Source organism: Cervus elaphus, chromosome 9 (assembly GCF_910594005.1).
Source record: "Cervus elaphus chromosome 9, mCerEla1.1, whole genome shotgun sequence".
Lineage (NCBI taxonomy): Eukaryota > Metazoa > Chordata > Mammalia > Artiodactyla > Cervidae > Cervus > Cervus elaphus.
The window spans coordinates 87,566,577-87,591,180 of record NC_057823.1 but is presented as its reverse complement, the minus strand read 5'-3'; positions in this window follow the sequence as shown (position 1 = coordinate 87,591,180).

The following is a 24,604-nucleotide window of genomic DNA, read 5'->3' as shown; positions in this document are numbered from 1 at the left end:
GAAGACATGTTCCTGATTTTCTGTGCAAACATGATTAGATGTTCAATTTATAACTTAATTTAGGAATACATTATGTAATCTGCTCTTAAAAACTGTGACGGAAAAAAATACAGTTTTTCTAGAACTGAAGTGAAGTGGAACTAAAAATCTTTAGTAGTTTGGCCCACTGTTAGAAATAAAGTTTTCCTATGTGAGTAAAAATAGCAGTCCCCCATGGGTTGGCACTTAGAACATACCTAGGCAATCAAATAAGAGACCAAAAGCACTTTTTAAACATTTCTATCCATCAAGGATATTTGTTAACATTGAAGGAGTGATTAGAATAAAAAGAAATAATTAAAAAATAACATCTTGTTTTCAATTATGAAAATCAGCTATGTTAAGAAAAATGTATATTAAAGCATCACTGTGGGATGGTTGTGAAGCTGAAGCATTCAGAGACAGTCCAAGTCAGGTCTTCCTTCTTGCACAGAGATCAGTCAGAGGGGGACTTGCTCAGGGTTCCCTGGGGAGTCACTGAGAGTGTGCCTCAGTTGTCTCAGAATTAGGGATGAAAATGGAATTGGGCACAAGTGTCCTGTATCCGGGCGGAACCCGCCTGCCAATTCAGGAGACCTAAGAGAGGCAGGTTAGATTCCTGAGTCAGGAAGATCCCCTCGAGGAGGGCATGGCAACCCACTCCAGTATTCTTGCCTGGAGAATCCCATGGACAGAGGAGCCTGGTGGGCTACAGCCCATAGGGTTGAAAAGAAATGGACATGACTGAAATGACTTAGCACGCATGCAAGTGTCCCATATTTCCTCTAGTAAATGCTTAGTCTTCTGATGTTTTTATATGGGGAACTAATATATAAATGAGGCTTCCTTGGTGAACGGAGGCCCTCCTTTCTCAACAGTAAAGAATCTACCTGTCAATGAACGGGATTATGTGTTTGATCCCTGGGTGTAAAATATCCCCTGGAGAAGGAGATGGCAACCCACTTCAGCATTCTTGTCTTGGAAACCTCATGGACAGAGGAGACTGGCTATCTACAGTTCATGGGGTCACAAAGAGTCAAACACAGCTTAGTGACTAAACAATAAAAATATATAAATATTAATATAAAATGTATAGTGTTAACTATGATTTATATGTATTTGAGAAAGTTAGATCTAATTATTGTGGGCTACAGTTCCTAAGCCCCAGCAGGAGGTTCAGTGGTAAAGAATCCACCAGCCATTGCAGGAGACATGGGTTTGATCCCTGGGTTGGAAAGATCTTCTGGGGGAGGAAATGGTAACCCCCTCTAGTATTTTTGCCTGGAGAATCCCATGGACAGAGGGATTGAGCACACATAGTTTCTAAAGTGATTCTTGCTGATGCTGTACGCTTCTTTTGAAATATTACAATCTAATAAAAGCAATACTTTGCATGATATTGTTGATGAAGAAGGCAACATGTAGGTAAAGTATGTGTGTCTAGATCAGAGTTTTCAAATCATATCTATTGAGATGGCAATGATGATCGATAAAAAAGCATTCCTTGGCTTTAAGTTTAATAATTTTCTTTCACATAGGGTTACAAAGAGCCCATATTAATCTAATGAGCCCTGTGAATACCCCTGTGGAGGTATTCAAAGTAATATTGAAACCATGGGTCATCAGTAGTCAAAACTATTTCACCTGCCTTCACAGGTTGTTTTAATTGTTGCTAAGAAAGACTTGTGCAGTCTTCCAACTGCACATGGCCCAGGTTGTTTTTCAGGCGTGGGAGTCAGCTGTGTCGTCAGAGCTGAGCTGGCTAAGACTGGATGAGATCGCCAACTCCCCAGCGGGGCATGTACGAGGGTCTGTAGGTGCTTTTTGACCATGCAGGGCTGAAAACTCTGTCTTCAGGTGGTGCTCAGAGTCTCCACGTTTGAAAGTGCAGAGGCCTGTAGCTTAATTATGCTGTGCAGAATCACAATTTTGCTGTTTAGTTGCTCAGTCACGTCCAACTCTTTGTGACTCAGTGGACTGTAGCCTGCCAGGCTCCTCTGTCCGTGGGATTCTCTAGGCAAGAATACTGGAGTGGGTTGTCCTTCCCTTCTCCAGGGGATCTTCCCAACCCAGGGTTTAAACCTGAGTCTCCTCCATTAGAGGCAGATTCTTTACCAGTGAGCCACCAGAGAAGCCCAGAACCACAAGTACTGATTACCAATTACCATACCTTTTTATAATCACTTTTCCCCATGCCCCTCACTCCCTCCAGGCCCGAGACTGCCCAGCCTCTTGCCTTCCGGGGAGGGAGATCTAAGGCTTGTTTTTTGCCTTCTTGCTTGTTTGCTTTGCAAGAAAAAAAACAAAAAAAAAAATCTCTCTGCTGCAAACTTCCACATCTCAGCATTTTGGCTTGCTGCGTGTTGGGCAAAATGAACTGGCTCTGTAACAATATTTCCCAAGTATATCTGCCCATGAAACTTGAAAAAAAATCTTTTTCTTCTCTAAATAACTGTTAATGTTCTACCAGGATGCTCGTGTTTTGAGAAATACAGCTTAGAAATGTTCTGGAACTTCTCTTTCAACTTTACCAGTATGTAACTCAATTCTAAACAATAACATTGACATTTATGATCTCAATTTAAAATTTTGTACGGTTCTTCTATGAGGGTGATCTTGTCCAGATGGGTTCTGTGACTTGCTAGTTGGATCTCCTCTCTACTCCCTTTCTCCAGAAATTCTTTTGATATTCTGGTCTCTCCGGCATCTCTTTCATTCTATTGGGTTGGTCAAAAAGTTCATTCAGTTGGCGAGTACATTGTTAAATAAAGTTCTTAGTGCAAATAAAAAATGTGTCTTCTATTTTTACTTAAAACCAAATTAACTTCTTGGCCAACCTAATACTTTACCCTTGTTTAAGTCAGGATGGCCTCTTTCACTGGATTGCAAGCTCCTTAAGACCCTAGTGGTAAAGAATTCACCTGGCAATATAGGAGATGCCAGAGAGGTGGGTTCGATCCCTGGGTCAGGAACATCCCTTGGCTAGGAAACTGGCCACCCACTCCAGTAATCTTGCCTGAAAAATTCCATGGACAGAGGACCCTGGTGGGCTACACTCCATGGGGTCGCCAAGAGTTGGACACGACAGGGCACGCACACACAGATCTGAGATCAAAGACTAAGCTGTATTGTTTACAAATTCAGCAATTTTATTTTTTGACACTGCAAGACTGAAAGTTTTTCTAGAGCTTCTGCAGGGATTCCCGGTGGCACAGTGGTAAATCCCCCTGATAATGCAGGAGACACGGGAGACTCCGGTTCCATTCCTGGGTCAGGAAGGTACCCTGGAGTAGGAAATGGCAACCCACTCCAGTATTCTTACCATGGAAGATTTCATGGACAGAGGAGCCTGGCAGGCTATAGTCCATGGGTTTGCAGAGTCCGACATGACAGGGCAGGCATGCGTGCGCACGTATATGCATAGACCTGCTATTGTGTATTGAGGCAGAGAAAGAAGCAATGGTCGTAAGAGAGTAGAAATACTGCGGAAGAAGAAAGGCAGGCTGTTTACAGAGGGACAGTCTAGGGTAAGTTTCCTGAGGGAATGATACCTATTTTTTGTGCATGAGCCATCTGGGACGTCAGATACCTATTTTGAGACCCTAAAAATGAGCAGAAACTGGTGAAAAGGGGCATGTACAGGAATATGGGTTGAAAGATGAAATGCATTCCTGGGGGAAACAGAATCTTTATCACCTTACTTGTATGAAGCTGTTCTTCCTTTCATTGAAAGCAATTTCCTTTTAATTGTTAAAATTATTGATTCCATTTTTGAAGTTTTATGAAAGTTTTGGAGAAAGCCTTGAGGATTACTTTCACAAATATCTTATTGCCCTCACATTCTTATTGCTGTTGTTACTGAGATTCACTTCACATTTCTATCACTACTGTATTTTTGGTACATTTCTTTGCAAAATAACAGTATTCACAACTAAGATTCTGTGTATAAAAATGGTATAAAGCAGTGAACTATATCCAGCATGTGTCTGTATCAAAGTATATTTTATAAATACCTTTTTTAAACTGATTTAAATCATCACCATGATGTTCAACAAGTTTTTAAAGGCCTTTTGCATATATTATCTCATTTGAAGTGATAAATTTACATTTTCAAACTTCTTATTAACTCCCTAAACAAGACTGGCACTGTCCTTTTCTCAGTAGCCCCAGCTCCTAGATGCAGAAGAAACTGAGTCAGAAAGATGATAAATAGTTGGCCACAAAGTGATATTGTATGGAGCACTTGGCGATTTTTGGATTACCAAACATTTACTCATTTTGTTATGTAAATTTGGCAGATTTCTTTATTTCCTGGATAAGCACTTCATTGCAGAGGCTGGTGAATTGCTCTTGGTCATCTAACATGAGAAATTACTAAGGGAAATAATAATTTATGCTTTACCAACTGTGTTCTGCTTAGAGCTGTCTTGAGTCCTAGTTTTGATGGCTGGCACCTCTATATCCATTTACAGAGACAGTTCAAAATGTTTAACCTGTGTAACTATAACCGTTCTCACACCCTATGCAGTTGCAGGTTGCTTCAACACACAGTGCTCTGTCGTTGGTTGTGTCTTTTATGTTTACTTAACCTAGGTCCCAAAGTGTCCTTGAGTGTCTTGAAAGTGACTGCATGAGCAGCAGGTTAAGACTGATCTGAATCAGCAGTAGTTTTTTCCTTAATACAGAAATAAGAATCTGTTGCTAACCAATGATTATCTATAGATGTAGCAAGGAAGAGAGATGATCATGGGATGGTTAACTCTTTGGGGATTAAAAATGACCAGATAAGTGGTCAGAAGATAGTGTATTGAGTCTTAACTGTCTTTGAATACATGAATATCTCTTTTATCTAGAGATCATTCATCTCCTGAAGCTAATAGGGGATGCAGCTAAATAGTAAATACAAGAAATTAAAAATAGCTATATGGAAGACTTTCTTTTCAGAGCAGATAAACTCAATAGCCGATAAGAGCCTTACTGCACAATACTTGATATTTATTAAGATGACTTGACTCCAAGTCATCAATAAAAAGATGATTATATCAGTATAATCAGTTTAAGAAGGCAAGGAAGTATAAAGTACAATTCAGGAGTCAAGTTGAGGTCAAAACAGTTTTGATACTAAGCTTTGTGGAAAAACTCATCTTCTGTCAATGCTAAAAATGAGGGGTCATTGTACTTCGTGAAGTATTAATCGATGGCGTCTTTATATAAGGGTTGACATTTTCCCCCCACATTTAAATTTTAAAAAATGATACTGAAGGAACTCAAATACTGAAGGAACTCAAAGGCCTTATTTTCTGATTTACCTTATGAAAGGAGAAATTGTAGTAACTATCCCCTTTCATTTATTTAACTTGCCCTCCCATTCATTTTATTTTTCATGAAAATTTTGATGTCTTGTCTCCACGCCCTCTTCAGAGAGACATTTATTGTCTGTCCTGTCGTGTTACACGACATGTTATATGTATATATGTTACATGTTATAACAACACCACATGGTTGTGTGCAACACCGTACAATATATGTATGTGACAGCTAGTCACAACTATGTCAATGATGATGATCAGATTCCATTATACATTTTTAAAAGTCTATATGAAATATACATCATAGGCTACTCCCGTGCTCATCTCTATGGTGCTAATTTTTAAAATCATTTTGTTCTTTCAAATTAACTATTATATGGGAAAAAGATAATGCAAAGCAAAAGTTATGTTTTATGGTGTTAAAGATATATTCTTTTTTTTAAAGATATATTCTTTAAAACCTCAAGTTTTTCCTATTAAACATTGGTCAATACATAAATTCTAGGCCATCTGAAAAAATTATTTGTGAGTATAAAGTTACGCCTACCAACATGTTTTAGAAAATGAGCAATACAAAATTTGCAAAATAAGTACAAATCTCATCCTATCATCTTATGAGGGAGTAATATCAGAAGAAGACTATTAAAATTAGAAATACTATTGAACAAAATGAAAACTACCAAGAAGGGAATAGAAAAAAAAGTGGGGTAGGGAAGAAACAGAAAAGTTTGAGAATTTTTGAAAGCTTTCAATTTTAATGACCTGGTAATGTGAGAAAGTGAAGTTCCCTGTGATAATGACTTGCTGGTGTCCTGTGATTAACTGCATTCAAGTTCTGAATTGTTGCATTTGGATCTATGAAAAGACCTTAGCAGGAATTTTATGTGACTAAATTCGTTGCCATGACCGTCAGTATGGGCATTTCCAGGTGAAGCCTCTCTGTTTCTCTCAGGATTCTTGTCATGTCTTAGCAACTTTTTTCATTTTTTCATGTGTTTTATTAAAAGAGCCTCACAATAAAGAGTTTATCCAATTGCAGCAAAAAACCGTGAAACAGAGCTGAAGTGTCTTAGTCATTTTCTTTTGATGTCTCTCAGAAATTAACTAAATTAAAGCCACTTTACGACATTACACTACCAGAACTAAAATGGAGGAGACAAAATGTTTAATATTCTAAGCATGACCCAAATACACAATACAGTGAGATCTGAGAGAAAAGACTTTTGCTGAACTCTCAATAGAGAGTTATAATTGAGAAGAAAAACCCACCAAAAGTAACCAATATGTAAGTAAAAAAAACCCCAAAAAACCTCAAACCAAACCAACCATACAAAATCTCAGTGGTTACCTTAACTTCGTGTCATTTTTTTTATGTGAAGGGAATGACTAGCTAATTAGGATTTTTGAATAAAACTGTGTGACTCTTTTTTCTTATTTTACTTTGCATCCTCTTAGTCAGGTATCTGCAAATACTCGTCTTGCCAATTGTCTGAGAGAAAAATATAGACTAATTAAAATGCTAATCTTTAGTAAACACATAAGTACTTGCATGAAAATTAAACACTTGGGCTGCTAATTTATGAATACGTGCTCACACATTAGGAACACTGCAACTAGTGTGGACTTCACAGTCTTGGGCTTAGCAGCCTCGTCTACATGTCAAATCCACTTCAGGGCTGAGAGTATCTGCCATTGAAATCACCCAGTGTGCTTTCTCTCAAGAGTGTCTAAGGAGAAAAGAAAAGTGATGTGCACTTTGAGAAGATTATTTAAGGCCTGCAGATTCATTAGAAGAGAACTTAATTGTGATCGAATCTATAATCCTTTCAGTTCATCCCATAAATAATAACAGTCTGAACTCTATTGAATCACATGGCCTCTTTTGCACAAACCTATAGAGGAGAGTCCTTAAAATTGAATAGATGGAATTGAATGGACCTGGGAAGTGGGAACTGGAATTTGATGGACAGCCTTTCACCTCTAGGTTATTGGCTTGTATCTGACCCAGGTGATGAAAAGTCGTTGTTCTACAATGGCTGTTTAGTCGTTTTCTGTGTAATGAGCTGTTGGCTCCAGTCCCTTCCTCAGTGGACAGGTGTCTGTTCACATTCCCAGCTAACCATTCCACTTGTCAGTCACATTTGAGGTCAAGGGCTAAATAGGAACTGGGGCCGAAATACTTTCTCATTCTGGTTGGTGAGTACAGGCCTGCTTTTGTTGGTTGACTTGGTTGAAAAAACAAGAACTGCCTTCGTCTCTGTTCATGTTCTGCCTATTTTCTGTGTATGAAGATTTTATTGTTTGGGGCTTCTATCATAATGAAAAATTATTAGGTTCTCAAATGTGCATGCTTTTGTTACATACTATCAAAAAAGAGATACCTAAATACACCCCCGGATCTAAGAGACATTACAGTTTAAATGTTTTTCTAACTGCAACAGGGATATGTCCTGTGGATAAAGCGCTTGCATCTGACTTTTCTTCACTGACACAGGCGAACTGGGATACAGGTAGGCCTCAGATCCTGATAAAACTGGCAGGTGGAAGATATCTGATAGCTGAACATTATATGATATTTTGGCTGGAAGAGCAGACCTCTTTGAGGTGGGAGAAGATATGTAGTAAAATATTTCATGCTTCTTGGGATTTACAAAATGGAAATAAGTTGCTCTCGTTTAAACCTGGTTAAAACTCTTTTGTTTCTATATTTTCTATAATTCTACAAATATGGATTTCTATTTATTAGCATTCCTGGGAAAGCTTAAGATCAGAAACCAGAGGACTCAGATATTTTAGCTGAAGTCTTGGGAGAGTTTTCTGCCACCGATATGTGACACCATTTTCTGCATAAATTAACTGTATATTTCAGAGTAAGATGTGCTTTGAGTCAACAGCTCTTGTTCACTTGTTTCTGTAGATTTTGTCTCCATTTTCTTAAAAAGATCATATCGACTTATTTTCTCTCCTGATGGAGTTTATTACTAAATATTTGTGATTAAATTGTCAGCTATTCATCACACTGTTTCTTTATAGATCTGATGGCAAATGTTATATAGCTATAGTTCTTAGAAACTGGAAAAAAAATATAGGAATCCAGAGGTCTAATAGGAAATTAAGGATTTTACCATTTCTTGAGAGATATTTTCATACTTTTAGCCAATTTCCTTGTTTTGCTTTTATACTTGTTTTTCTTAGGCCTATTGAGAGAATGATGCATTTTTCTAAATCTTTACTGACAGAAATGAGTGGCAGAATTCTCGTGGGACCACCAATTGATAAACTTCAATTGATAGTTTCTCTGTATCCTCTTGATATCCTGTGACTAGCAAATTTAAAGATAAAATTTTGACTATAATCTTGACAATATATAATTTCTTTTTTATAAAACAAGCTTTATATTAACTTTAATAACTAGTTTTTGAAGCATCAACAATAACATAAATATTTATTGAATGCCAATTAGGTAAGAACTAATGAAATCAAGAGTCTTAGAAAAAACAATAAAATGTATTGCAAATTAGAGCCAGTACAGGTAATTGAGATGATTCATATTATATCTCTCCTTCTCTGAAATTTTAGGAATATCATGAACACCCCTTTGTGTGGGGAGAGATTTCTTGAAGCAAGGGGTAGACTGTTTTATCTCTAGTGATTCCTGCTGGACTTGAAGGAACCCTGCCACACTAAAAATCTTCTTATTTCATGTTGTCCGCGGTAACTTCTTTATTCTTAGCTGCTGCTTTTTGTTTCAGCCTGGTTAGCCCACACCTGCCTGATTTGGAAGAGTATAATTCTTAGTGCTTTTCTGATACTTGTTAAATAATGCTTGCTGGAGTTGACATCCCTTTAAGTCCACAGTGCAGGATACTGGCGATATAATGTGATAGGGGGAATGCTACTTAAATTTCTAGTGACCATGCTCTGTACTAGATCCTCCCCCTGAAGATTTTTCAGGAAGATAAGCAAGTGGAATCCATATTCCTCCAGTTTTACTTGAAAAATCATGGCAGATCCCAGACCTACTAGCTGTGTGAGGTAAATGTTTTGGGTGGGTGTTGGCCTCAGCGTGGGGCAGTGCCTCTTTAGCATTAGCGATGCTTATTAAGGATGGTGGGTGTTGAGATGGAGGAGGACCTGTATGGGAGCGTACACCGTCATCAAAGGTGTGGCACGTGTGTGTATGGGTAGCGTTTTAAACCCAACTGTATTCAGTTAATCACATTTGTGGGAAACAAGGCTTGTGGTGGCATTAGTAGGAGGTTTGTGGGCAGGTTATTCAGCCTGGCAATTATTGCAAATTAGAACTTTATTCAGGAAAGGATATCAATTTAAGAGTAGATGGAACGCATTTACTGTAGTTTATTCAGACCCTCATTGAATGGGGTGCATTTTCTTAGAAGCAGCCATAGAGATAAATGCGTCGCGTGACCCTTGGAACCACACTGCTGAATGAAGATATTGGAGGGCTGAAGCTATTCATTTCCATTTACAGAATCCAAATTGCCGAAAAGTCATGGGAAGGCAGGAAAGAGACTTGTTGTTTTTTTTTTTTTAATGCTCCCTGGCATTTGTCTGCCTGCGTCATCCAAGGCAGTATCTCATTCTGCTGCCACCCGGAGTCCCATTCACTGGTTTGTTTAACCTCAAAGTGGGAAAGTAACTAACACAAATACATTCATTGTCCATGCTCTAATAGAATTAAGATTCCCAATACCCTGCCTGCATTTGAATGAGGTTTGTTACACACTAGCTTTTATGGTCACACCCTTTTCCCTTGATGGTTCTTAAGAATGGCAGAAGCGGGAGACCAGAAATTTCGTAAGCTCATAAATATGAAGTACACTGTGTTTTAAGTAATGCCAGGGTGGTGATACAAATGGACGGATGCCAGGAAGCTCAGAGTTAAAGCTAACAATTCATCCCTGCACCACTGTGAATAAGAAGGAAGGAGAAAGGGGCACTGTCCCTGCTGCCAGCTCGGGGACAGCTCTGTCTAATGGGCCAGCAAGGCCCAGAGCTTTGAACTGCACGCTGTTTACTCAGAAGACAGGAAATGGAGCCATTCTCCAGAAGGGCCAGCCCGATACTGGGGGATTACATAATATTGTTGATTTCACACTGCACCTCACCGACTTGAGTGATTGGAGTAAACCCATATCTGGTATCCTGCCATTCCCTGGCAGAGGCCAGTGCAGGGCATGGGAAATGGAAGCAGGCTCTGGGTGACCATGTGGGTAGGACCAGTACAGGTTTTTGTCCGCGTTTCTTCCCACCCTACTGCTTTAGCTGCTGTTGCCTTCTATTTCTGCCGCCTACGGTAATAGCAAGAACCTAAGCAAAGTCTTGTAAACACTGCGGTGAAGAACATAAGAGCGCCAGGTTCACTGCGGTTTAGAGATGGGCTTGCTGCTCTGAAACAAAGTGCTGCATTTTTATGGGAAAAAAATTTGTTTTCGTTCCTTGGAATTTGCCACCTGGTTATTTGGTGACAATCTTAGGGATCTGAATTTTGCTTTGTTTTCTGCCAATGTGAAACCGGCACTTGGTGTACTTTCAATGATTGGCCTGTATTGCATAATGATTATGAAGAAGCAAATGTTGTCTTTATGGCTAAGGTGAGAGGAAGATAAACTTCTCTGAATTAGCAATTTTTGAAGAACAAATTTTCTAAAATACAAACACTTTCAAAATAAGTTACATGCCATTTTCTGCTTGATATGTGACTGTGTTAAATTAGCCTTGTTATTAATAAATGCATTTTGCTTTCATAATCTTTAACTCCATATTTCATCTAAACTAAATTTCTTATAATTCTTAATTGCATATGCTCTGCATCATCTTCTTTTTGTTTCTTTCACCATGGATTTTAGTGCTGGCCCAGATATCTCAATGTCTGTGGTAACCCGTGACTGGGCAATGCCCCTTTGGTAACCGCGTGAGTTCTTTCAGGGCTCTGGATTCTATTCTGGGCCAACTAAATCTGAGGCTTACTGGAATCTTCGGGTATCCTCTACCCTAGGCTCACAGCTCCAAAAGCAACACCCATAAACATACCATGTTAGAAATATATTCTTTTTCTTAACAAGTTTAAAAATATAATGCCACTGTTGCTATTACTTCTACTAGAATTGGTGTTATAAAGTGAGGCGAGACAAACCGAAATATTGGATGGAGTTTGGAACAGAGAAATGTTTATTGTGGGGCCTTGCAAGGAGAATGGGTGGCTTATCACCACGCCCACTCTCTGCCAAAACCCTGAACTCATTCAGCAAAGCATTTTTAAAGGCAAGAAGAGGGAGGGGTGTCTAAGGTTATGTGATCAACTTATGCACAATTGTCTGATTGGTTGATGTTAAGGTTACAGGGTGGTTAACATTGTCAGTCCTTATGCACCAGCAGGTCTGGAGGCTGCAGGGCTCAAGATCATCAAGTAGTTAATTTCTTCCATTTGGTAGTGGTCTTAGCATCCGAAAACCTCAGGAAATATGCATCTGATTATCTAGGTACTTCAGAGAAGAGCTAAGGTGGAGGATATGGGGAAGAGATCTGTCCCAGGAAGGTCCCAAAGTGTCCTGCTAGATTAAATTACTAGCTTATAATAATTTACTCTGTTACCCCTTTGTGCCAGCATTGTGCTGGGTGCTTTTTGCGACTCAATGAATCTTTACAAACAACTCTAATGGAGCAGGTGCTATTATTAATCCCGCTTCTTCAGTTAGACATGCTTAGAGTGGCAAGTAACTAAGAGCCCAACTTCAGAGTTAAATATGGGTGTTTATCTTTCTTTAAAAGAGGTCTAGTGGTTGGCAGTTATGGATGACCATTCTGTGGCTCACTGATATGAAGGCCAGGGTCTCTAGGATTCTCTAGGCCTCTTTGTACTTCCATTTTAAAAGTTCCAGAGCTTAAAAACTGTGCGATGCTTACCCAAAGAAGAACAATTTACCTGAAATCGGAGCTAACTATTTGGATATTATAGGAGTTATGCTGGTGTTCTTATGGTTATTCATTTTCCACCCCAAGACTGACTTTGTTAGACACACTTGCCCTGCTGTGTGGCGGCGGTTCCTGCGGTGCTGAGAGTCAGGAGTTATTCACGCATGGGCTTCCCACAAGTAAGATGCTAAATGCACTGTTTTGGTGCTTCTGAGGTGGCCAGGAACAACATCTTGCCTCTGATATCATCAGCCCTAACCCTTTTATCTGGCAGGACGTCTGGTGATTTCTGTATTCCTCCCAGATTCCATGAGATGAGGAAGAAAATAGGCGAAGGGCCTATATGCATTTAATAGAGAAAAAAGTCATATGTAAGTCATTGTCTTCTCTCCTGTCCTATTTTCTAAGTGGTTTTTGTTAGAGCTTGGCCAGATACTTGGGACTGTGATTATGGGGCGCCCATGTTGTCTTTCTAGGTCATAAAGTCTACCAACACGAGCTGCCTTATGGCCTTTTCTCTCATAACTGTTTTTCTGTTGCCTTTCCCAAGTTCCTTTTTAGGTGTTAGTTTTGGTGGCTCAGACGATAAAGCATCTGCCTGCAATGCAGGAGTCCCAGGTTTGATCCCTGGGTTGGAAGGATCCCCTGGAGAAGGAAATGGCAACCCACTCTAGTACTCTTGCCTGGAAAATCCCATGGGCGGAGGAGCCTGGCAGGCTACAGTCCATGGGGTCGCAAAGAGTCTGACACGACTGAGCAACTCCACTTTCACTTTCTTTCCTCTCTAGTTCAGGGGTCCCCAACCTCTGGGATCTGATACCTGATGATCTAAGGTGGAGCTGATGTATCAGTAATAATAACAGAACCAAAGAGCACAGTAAATGTAACGTGGTTGAATCATCCTGAAATCACCCTGCCCCCAATCTGTGGAAAGATCGTCCTGCAGGAAATTGGTTCCTGGTGCCAAAGACGACGTTGGGGACTGCTGCTTTTGTTCCAAGATGGATGTCACAATTTAAGACATCTCTGTGTTCAAAGCAAAACAGAGGGAGGGGTAGAGCTGGTTATCACCATTTCTTTTACAGGAGAGCACATGCTTCCCTAGTCACTCCCAGCAGACTGGTTTTGTCTCCCTAGCTATATATGACCACCCTAGCCGTCCAGGAGTCTGGCAACCAAGTCATTAGCTCTTTGACCTACTGTAGATGAAGGAGAAAGAGATCAGGGATGGAACTGGGTTACACAAAGTGCTACAACATCAGGGGCTTAGGGCTTTTAAAGGAGCTTATGAAAAGCAGAGCCAGGCTATGAACTCAGTCTGTCCCAGAGCCCATATTCTTAATTATGGTGCTACAATGTTTCCATTTTCTTTTTAATTCAGTTTTACCCCACCCCCCCCCCCCCCCGTCCCAAGCAGTGTGGTTGACCAGAAGAGATGCTTAAATAAAATATAGTCTTCATCAAATTGGAATCTAAGACAGCAGGACGGTTCCAGTATTTTAATTGATACAGTCCTCATTTGCCACCGTATTACTAAAGATGGAGCTCTCTGAAGCAATCATCCAAATGTATTTAAGCAGGCTATCATCTTGTCACTTTCACGTGTTGTTGAAGAATCTTACCACTTACGGACAAATACTGTTATTTTCAGAGTTTCAGTTCCTTTTATTTTAACTGAGCATGCCCAAGTATGCGCTGTAACCTGTAATTAAGATAGAGGCCGTCTTATTGCCAAGCAAGTTTTTCTTTGTACCACAAACCCAGTAATAGTTTTCTATTATGACTAATCATCAGAGATATTAATATATTTCCTACTAATAAAAAATAGCATCAGAGCGTCCTCTCACTTTTAAGGTCCTTTGGTTATAAATTTGTTAGCTTTGTTATCTGGCCAGAAGTTAGTTGTAATCGTAGACATTTGGAGGATATATCTGCATATCTTGCCAGAATATAAGGAAGATAGAAGATACACAGAGGCTCATTAATTAAAAATTAAAGCATCAAGGGATGGCTTTTTTCAGTTCTCACTGCCACTCTTCCCGCTTTGCAGTTGCTTGTGAATAGTGCAAGCATAATGCCTAGCAATACCACATATATTATACACTGGTTTTATTTGGTTCTTAATGAAGGTGATGCATTCCAATTCCAAAATGGATGAGACTTACATAAAGTCTAAAAAAAAAAAAAATCCAACAACTTTACACTGTGAAGGTCCTAGAATATGTAAACATAAAATATGTAATCTATCTTTGATTTGCGCCATAATGTTCCTTTGCTTTGAAATCATGGCTATATTACCAAACTGACAGTTTTAATGGAAAAAGTGGCTTTCAAAAGCTGCTGTTGAAAACACACTGCATAATTCTCTAAGTCGTGAATATTTTACTACCAACATATGCAGGGACGCCGTGAACACACATTGGCATTTTATTCCCTGCAAACTGGGATGGAGGAAATTCACTGGTGGTAACGGTGCATGTTTGTAGTATGATGCAAATTCACAAATACCTCTGAATGCACACAGGTGTTATTGTAGAGTCATTCGGAAGATGATAAACAGGTATATTTCCCTTTGTAATTTGCTCATTCAGCAAGCATCTATCAAAAGGCCCGCTGTATTTTGGGCACTGTGCTAGGCTCAATACAAAGATGAACAGGGAAAAACCTTCCCAACGGTTTTAAATGTCCCACAGGAGTGTTCCATGCAGAAGGCTCTGGGTGAACACTGCATACCCGCTTGGCCAGGCTACAACTCCTGGGCACCAGCTCATCGAATGTATATTTCCGGAGTCTCTTCTATTGTGTGGAGGGTGTCTTTGGACCAGGACACAGTTGATATCACCCTGTTTGCTTGTGTGCCAGGAGATGAACCCTGTGGTTCTGTGGTTCTCACTTTTCATGAGGTGAATGAGAGAGATGATGGGGAGATGGTTGGGGAATTGGGAGGGAAGTATTTTCAACTCAAGTGCTGAGGAGTCTGAGCATTGCTGCTAGCTGTTTGGGGGGATGATGAGAAAAGCCAGATTCCTATATCTGGCAATTAAGGGCACCTGGTTCTTTAGGAGGTGAAGCTGGGGTATGACCCTTCTTTCTGAAGGGAGGGATAGCTCCTGCTTCCTGCTAGGTCATTGACAGGCCACCTAGAATGAACCTTGGTTGGATCTTGGTTAAAAGAAAAAAAAAAGTGAGAATTTGAGGATTATTAATAAGATATTTGAATATGGGCTGTATATTAGATGACACTGATTTAAATCTCTTAGGTGTGGTACATTTTATAGGAGAGTGTTAAAATACTTAGGGATAAGATGTCATGATATAGGCAACTGATTTTCACATTTTGAAGTATGTCTGTGTGCTACAGGGACTTATGTGGAAAGAGAGACAGAACTGGAGAGACGGACCCAGCAAAAGTGACAAACATAACAATTAGTGGACTTAAGTGAGAGGAGAAGGAGTATTTATTGTACTTTTCTTAATACTTTACAGCCTTGAATGTTTTCAGATTAAAAAGAAGCTGGGAATAAAAGGAATGTAGAAATGGCATCAGGTTGTGACCTTTACCCCATTTCCCTTGTCTGGCTAAACATTACTTAGAAATCCTTCCTGACCTCTCACATACTGGGGGAGGCACCCCTGCAGGCCCCCCGGAGTCCTTATCACCCCGTGTGCTCATTTCTTGTTAACGCGCACAGGTATCCAGATTACAGGCTTCCTGAGAGCAGGGGCTGTCAGAGGCTGTGAAGGGCTCTTTTATATGTTGTATCTACAGTTTCTGGTACATAATCATCATTCGATAAATATTTGTTAAAGGAATCTGTGAAATCCATAAATGATGACAGTTCATATGCCCTACTTAGGGAAGTTTGCAAAGACATTGGCTAAGCTTGGTTCACTCTTGCAAAGGACAGAATTGTGAAATTCAAATGAGAGTTTAATTTCATAAACACATGTGCCGTTATAATTATATTACAATCATTTAGCCACATGAAAATTTAGTTACTTTGAATAAAATACATGATGAAGGTGATGAATACATTTTCTAAATATTCTCTCAGGCTTGGCATATTGATCAGACTTCTGATATTTGTTGTTTAGAAGTAGATGTAGAAATAGGTGTTGCTGTTATTTAGTCTCTCAGTAGTGACCGACCTTTTGCAACACCATGAACTATAGCCTGTCAGGCTCTTCTATCCGTTAGATTTCCCAGGCAAAAATACTGGAGTGGGTTGCCATTTCTTTCCCCAGGGATGGAACCTGCATCTCCTGCATTGCAGGTGGATTCTTTACTGCTGAAGCACTGGGGAAGCCCTAGAAATAGGTATACTTGATAGAAAAAGACAGTATGATTAAGTTTGGCAAAAATCTGCCTTCTACTATCTTCCCAACCCCTATCACTAATTTTTAGGAATGCCTCTTGTTTTGTTACATAAGCTACATCTATACAGCTAGATACTGATTAATCAGTAAGATTATCAAACTTTGGATATTTTCATCCTACTCATTTCTTACTATCTGTTTCAGTGTCCATTGACTTTTTGACAACAGAGCAGGTGTGAAAAGAATGAATAGTGTTATGAACTGAATTTACCCCCTGCCCTGCAATTCGTGTGTTGAAGCCCTATCCCTCTGGTACCTTAGAATGTGACTGTATTTGAATCTGGGACCTTTTAAAGAGGGGTGTGTGTGTGTGTGTGTGTGTTAAGTTGCTTCAGTCCTCTCTGACTCTTTGTGACCCCATGGAGTCTGTCAGGCTCCTCTGTCCAAGGGATTCTCCAGACAAGAATATTAGAGTTGGTTGCCATGCCCTCCTCCAGAGGATCTTCCTGACCCAGGGATCGAACCCACGGCTCTTCTGTCTCCTGCATTGGCAGGTGGGTTCTTTACGACTAGCACCATGGTTATTAGGTTTAAATGAGGTCACAGTGGTGGGGCCGTAATCCAGTGTGACTGATATCCTTATAAGAAGAGAAAGAACACCAAGGATGTACATGCATGAGTGAAGATTAGGTGATAATCCAGCAGGAAGGCAACCACCTGAAAGCCAAGAAAAGGGGTCGCAAGAGAAACCAAACCTGTTGACATTTTGATCTTGGACATCCAGCCCCTAGAAGTATAAGAAAATAAATTTCCATTGTTTAAGTCATCTAGTCTAATTTGTTCTGATACAAATACTAATACAAGAGGGCAAGACTGAAATGAGTTAAGCATATTTGTTAATATGTAAATTTTCATAAAATTTAGACTGGTGAATGGATGTAAATTCAATGGTTTATTCAGTGGTTTGTAGTTCTGTCTTATCTATAGTTTAATGTCTCCTCATTTACTAGAATCTTGAAAGCGACCTAGCCCAAATCTGGAAAGATGCTTAGATTCCGTTTTGACATTTCTGGCAAGCAACCATTTAGCTTTCACTGAGAATAGCTCTAGTGTTGGGTCACATTTAACTTCCCAAGAAACTCTTATCATTCTAGAGCTAGTCATCAGAAAGCATTTTCTTATATTGATTTGACATCTATGTGGCAGATACCACTGGTTGTCTCACAATACTTGTTCTTCTTTTCCTTCTTTTAAATTTTTTTCTTTTCTTTTCCTTCTTGAGGGGAAGAATTCTGATTATTAACCAGATGCCTAGGCTAAAGATTTATTTCCTAGCTTCTCTTGCTATTGAGTATAGACATTACTCTGGTTAGTGAAATGCAAATGGGATTTGTACATACATTCCAGGAAATATTCTTAAATAGAGAGGGAGTGTAACCCTTTCTCACCACCTTTTTTCCTTTCCTGCTGGCTGAACATCATGCAGACGTCATGGCTAGAACATGAAGGATCATCTTAGCCTATGAGGTAGAAGCCACATGTTGAGGATTTCGAGAGCCTGGGTTTCTAATTGTGGAGTCTTCCAAGGACTTGAACTGTTTATTTCCTGATTTTTGTTTACTTGAGAGAAATAAAATTACATCTTCTCTAAGACAGGTTATATTTTTCATTTGTACCTAAACCTACTTCTAATTGTTTAGTTAACTGTTCCTAGGTAACTTTCACATGTCCTTGACCTACTCTTCTGAAGTACACAGTACATAACAAGTCTGTTTCCATATGACGAATGTAATACTTTGAAGAATGTTATCCCTTCCTCCCTAGGTCTGTAGATTCAACATAACTGATTCCTCAACTGTTTCTGATAAGATTTCAGATTCTCTGTCCTTTTGATTACTTTCTTGGGATCCTGATTTATTCATGCTTCTTTATTTCCATGAATCAATAGTTAGCTGCTTTGGACACATTTCATAGAACTAGGAATGATACGAATCAGAAAATAGTACCAGTGTTAAGTGCAATAAAAGGAAATATTTGGTAGCGAATGACCTGAAACTGCCTTATAAATAATTTCCATGCTAGAACAGATGTTTCAGTTTATCCATATTCTTTATATCACAAATCTCATTTGTGATCTAATAAATGAATCAGTTTGTATAGTTTCTTACCCAATAATGTTTATCAATATCTGACAACTGAAATCACAGAGAGGGCAGGGGATCTTCCATTCTTGCTGGGCAGAAGTAGATGCGTTAAAAGGTAGCTTGTTTTTGACAGTTCTGCAACTGGTCTTCTGGTTAACATAGTGTAAGTTAAGCTGCATGGCCAACTTGAGCAATTTTCTACAAGCTATAATGTGGAGAACATTTTTCAAAAACTGTCTTTTACCTTTGTGTAAGTGAGTTCTCATAGATTTGAACAAAAATGCCTTTGTAACGTGTACCTCCTGGGTCTGGATCAGCTACCCAAGAGCATTTATTGAGGATTAAAGTTGTATACATAACATACTCCCTTGTGTTTAAAGGAATTACGGTGGAATTCTTTTCCTTGACACATTCATGTTCAATTATATCCTTTTTGATAACTGTCTTAGAAGATTTAGCAGAAACTCGAAGACTTGAATAAACTCTGGTAAAATACAAACTAGATTAGGACAGGGACCCAGGTCTTTTTTTTTTCAATTGATGAATATTTGATTTCCATCATTGTCTTAGGTTCAGGTGACAGCAAAGTGAATCCGTTTTACATATACGTATATACACTCTTTTTTTTAAGATTCTTTTTTCCACATAGGCCATTACAGAGTATTGAGTAGAGTTCTCTGTGCTCTACAGCGGGTTCTTATTAATTCTCTATTTTATATATAACCATGTGTGCATGTCAATCCCAATCTCCTCATTTATCCTTCCCTCTCTTCTCCCTGGTAACCAGAAGTGTTTTGGACCAGGTCTGTTTTGCCCATTACTTTATCCCATTACCAAGCATAGTGTCTGTGATACTTTATCTGCTCATGGTTCATGTTATTTTATTTTACTTTATCTTATTTTCTTTTAGTTTATTTTTTTGTGTTTGAATGGGACAGGGATTTTAAGTGATATTCTCTTGATTTAACTCCAAGTACACTAAATATTGGTAAAACTAAATATTTTAATCAGTGTCTATACAATGTAATGATTAAATGGAGATTTTGCATTATTTAGGTGACCCCAACTAACCTGTCAAGCTGGTCCAAATTCTATTGATGTATTTGGTAGTCTGAAAAGATATAAATAAACATATGTTAAAAATCCACCTGCTTGAACTTGGTGTGTATAAAGCCATAGACATGCTCTAAAGTTTATTAGTAGTATCTGCCTACTAAACAGAATTAATTTGGAGATGTGTCTTCCACCTCTTATTTTGAGATAATCTTGGACTTCTGGAAAAGTTGCAAAACAGTATAAAAAGTTTTCATATATTCATCACCCACCTTTCCTCTGAAGTCAAAATACCAGAGCACAGTTGGAAAAATGAAGAAATTTTGTATTTATACAATACTGTTCACTAAATAAGAGACTCGGTTTGGGTTGCATTGGTTTTTTTACTAATGGTTTTTCCTTCTGCAATCTAATCCAGAATTCCACACTGAGTTGAGTTGTCTTAATACCTTCGTCTCTACCAGTCTGTGATAGTTCCTTAGTTTTTCCTTGACTCTTATGAACTTGACTTTTAAAAAGTACTGGTCAAGTGTTTTGGAGAATGTTCCTTAATTTTGATTTGTGTGATTTTTGCATGATGGTATTGAGGTCATGCCTTATTACCATAAGGTGATACGTCCTTTTTCAGAGCATAATATGAGGGTACATTATGTTGGTATGTCTTCTTACTGGTAATATTAATCTTGTCACTTGGTTAAGGAGGTGTCTACCATGTTTCTCCACTGTAGTTATAATTTCTCACTTTGTAATTAACAATTTTGGGGGAGGTGGAACTTTGAAATTATGCAAATATTCTGTTTTTCCATAATCTCTGCCCACTAACTGTAGCATTCATCAGTTGCTCTTGCCTGCAGCAATGATTACTGTGATGTTTGAACGGTTACGCGTGTCCATTTCCTTTATTCCTGTGCATTTATTAATTGTAAGTAAGTAAAGAGGAGTTGTCCCTTAAGCACAATTTATTTGTAAGTAAATATTTTTAGGAAAATAAATATCTTAAGTCAAGGATACTTGTTTTATTCTTTGGATTGTAAATCAATATTATTTTATTTATTTTGTTTAACTTGTAGATTTGGCCATTTGAGATGTTTTTATTTTGGTGCTTGTATCCTTTCTGTATATTCCCATCCTTTCATTTATTTTTCAGTACCACAAAATGCCTCAGACTTGTCTTATATTTGATGTGCCTAGCCTTGGAATCAACTACTTTTCCAAGGATCCTTGATTCTTTTTAATTAGAAATGGTATTTAGAAACCAAGGTCTGGATGCTAAGGGTGCTAGTTCCCACCAGATGTCTCTGTTTCTAGGCCTTCTCAACACACACAGCTAGGCGATATATGTATGTATAGTTACTTATGCATACACATACTTTATTTTTGTATCTCTTTATCTATATATACCTTTTTAAAAAAGAAAGATGATAAACTATGACTGATATGACCATATTTGTATTGCATACTGAAGAAAGCAGTTCATTTTCATCTTTCCCCTTCATTTATACTTTATTTCTCTGACAGTAAGAAACACAGCTCTGAACACTACAAATACATTTACTTAGTTACTCAATCTGATTATTTATATAAAGTAGTTTTAGGATTACTAATTCAATATCCCTGTGAGAAAAAACTTATCCTCTAGAATATAGAAGTACAGTATTTGTGACAGTTTTTTTTTTAAATTTTTACTGTATCAATCAAACCACGGTTTTCCAGAATTACTCAGGTCAGCCCTTTTATTGTCTCCACCTTCTGCAGTGTGATTATGGGATAGATTTGTTAGACTCTTGGACTGGGTTCTCTCATGTCGTAGTTGATATATACATACAGAAAACTTCACTGTGGTATACAGTGTCGTTGTTGTTTAGTTACCAAGTCATGTCTGACTCTTTTGTGACTCCATGGGCTGTATGTAGTCTGCCAGGATCGGTCCATAGGACTTCCCAGGCAAGAATCCTGGGGTGGGTTTCCACTGCTACACATACAGTGTTGAGTTTCGACAAATGGAGTTATGTGTGTAACACCACAGTTCTTAGTTGTATCACTTCTAAAATTCCTCTGTTCTTCTCCTTTGCAGTTAGCCCCCAAATGTCTGTTTTTACTTGCCAGAAAACTAACCTTCTGAGAGTATTCCTTTCTGCTCTCATTTTTGCATTCTAAGTAATTATAGCGCTAGCTGATACTCAGTGAATGCTTATTGAATAGTCTGTGCCCTAACAGCTAATATAGAATTGGCACTGAAAAAAATTCTAAGTGAATGACTCAGTGGGCATTTATATGACAAAAGTGACATGAAATGACACTTGTGTTTGGATACAGAATCACTTAACTATTGTTCTTAACTCACCACATCAAAAGACTGTGGCTTAAAACAGTAAACATTGCTTTGGCTTAGTACTCTGTGTGACTTGATTGGACAGTTCTTCTGGACTGAGGCAAGCTTGACTGATCTTCGTTGGACTCATTCATGGAGTGTAGGGAGCTAGCTGGTCAGCTGGACTCTGGCCAGTTTGGGTTGGCCACACTCACCAATCAGGCTATGCTTGGCTGGGCTTGTTTATATGTAGTAACAGAGTTCAAAAAGAGTGAGTGAATGGCAGTGTGCAAGGCTTCTTGAGCCATAGGCTCAGAACTCACAGCCTCACTGCTCCTGGACTCTAGTAGCTAAGGTGAGACATACAGCAAACTCAGGTTCAAGAGGTAGAACATAACCTCTGCTTCTGGATGGGAGGAGCTTCAGTGTGAGATTATCAAAGGCAAAGATACAGGGAGGAGTGATGAGCAGCAGCCACTTTTCCCATCTGTTGCAGAATCTATGCAAATACATTTGTACATCTCTTAAATATTTCTTCATGTAAATATTAAAGCCATCCTGCCCCCTACTGGTCACAATCTTGTATGTTAATTTTTTTTTTTTTTTTTAAGTCTCCCTACCCCAGCATGCCTTTAAAAAAAAAAAAACCAAAATCTGATTCAGAAAAGCTGATGTGAGACCAGAAATTGGCTTTTCTGAGGGGTTCCTCAAGATTAGGAAAAGAATTTCCATTTGTTAGTCACATTTTCTCCTCTTTGCTTACTCCATTATATCTACCCGCTTTGTTGGTCCACAGTTCTTTAAATTTATAAACTCATTGGAGAGAACCAATGAAATGATCATTGCACGTTTACATGTGATAAAAGGAAACCTTCAGAAAATTGGGATCCTGGAACTGAATTGTGTGCTGAGAATTTAAAGATTTGATCATTCTATCCTCCTTGACTGAATGCTTTCTTCTTTACTAATAGGCTTAACTACTTATACACAATCACTTGTGTAGATGATATTATGTTGTACGTGATATTTATTTTTGGTATTCCTCATAGTCTGTTTTCCTCTTAGTCACTCCATCCCCGTCAAAGTTTCCCACAGTATTTCCTGCCTTGCTTTCTCTTCACGGTCTTCACACCACTCCCGATGACAGCGTTCATTAGAGTGCAGTCAGTTTTGCTTTCATAGTTATTCTAAGCACTGAGCAGTGATGGTGGATGTATCAGGGCTGACATGTTCCATCAATCTAGGGTACTTGAAAAGGAATGGTTAAATTGATGCCCTAAAGTTTGATTTTTGCTTCAATACTTTTTGTTGGTTTTAGCAAACTGCTCGGTACAGATGTCTCAAAGTCTCCAGACAGCCTCTGGGAAATTCAGCACATCTTGAATAAAAATGTGTTGGAGAAAAGAAAATGATACCCAGAATCCAAACAGGTGCATCAGGCGATGCATTTAATGAAGTTGCTAAATTTTGATTGTGCAAAATGGGGCTTCAGTAGAAGAGAAGGGGGAAAAAAAATCCCAAACCAGGAAAGATGCTAACTACATATGTGATTTGCAGCAATTGCAATATATGTATATTTCTGTCTTTAGGGAACAATGAATTATTCTAATAAATCCTACATCCATTGTGGAGAAAGAAATTCTCTTTAACTATATTTAATAGTGTTAGTTGAGAGGCAAATGATACAAAAATGGCTGAACATTTGGGAATAAAAACAAAAATACCCTGTACTTGCAGTCTTTTAGTCATTTGCTAAAGAGATAGTTCTTTCTGGTGATAGAAACCACCCAGGAACTGTACCTTTAGGAAATGAATGGGAAGAAGCTATTGAGGCAGCAAGTTAGTCAGCCTGACCAGAGCAGGGAGTTTTCAAACTGGACTCTGGGATCCCCAGGGTGTCAAGTGGCGGGGGCCAGCATGTGGGGCTCACACTGGTAAGGACCCACTCTCCATTACTCCCCTCATTCATTTCCACCATCACCATCCTCCACCTAGGAAGGTAATTATAATTTGTTTTGCATATTAGGCTTGTTTCAAAAAGTTCATTAGAAAAGAGAGAAAGAAAACTGCTATTTTGGAATATCAGAAAACAGGAGCTGAGGGCTTCCCTGGTTGCCCAGGTGCTTAAGAATCCACCTTGCATTGCAAGGGACACAGATTCAATCCCTGGTCCAGGAAGATCCCACATGTCTCAGGGCAGCGAAGCCTGTGGGCCACCAGTACCAAGCCTGTTCTCCAGAGCTCGGGAGTCGAAACTACTGAGTCCATGTACCACAACGACTGAAGCCCACGCGTCCTAGAGCCCATGCTCTGCAACGGGAGAAGCCACTGCAGGGATGAGCCCATGCACCACAGCTCGGGAGTAGCCCACGCTCTCTGCAACTGGAGAAAGCCCTTGCATAGCAATGAAGACCAAGCACAGCCAAAACAAGTCCGCCAATTAATAAATTCATTTTAAAAAAGGAGCTGAAGTTCCAGTAGGCTGTTTATCTACTCTGTCTAATTCTTCCCTATTA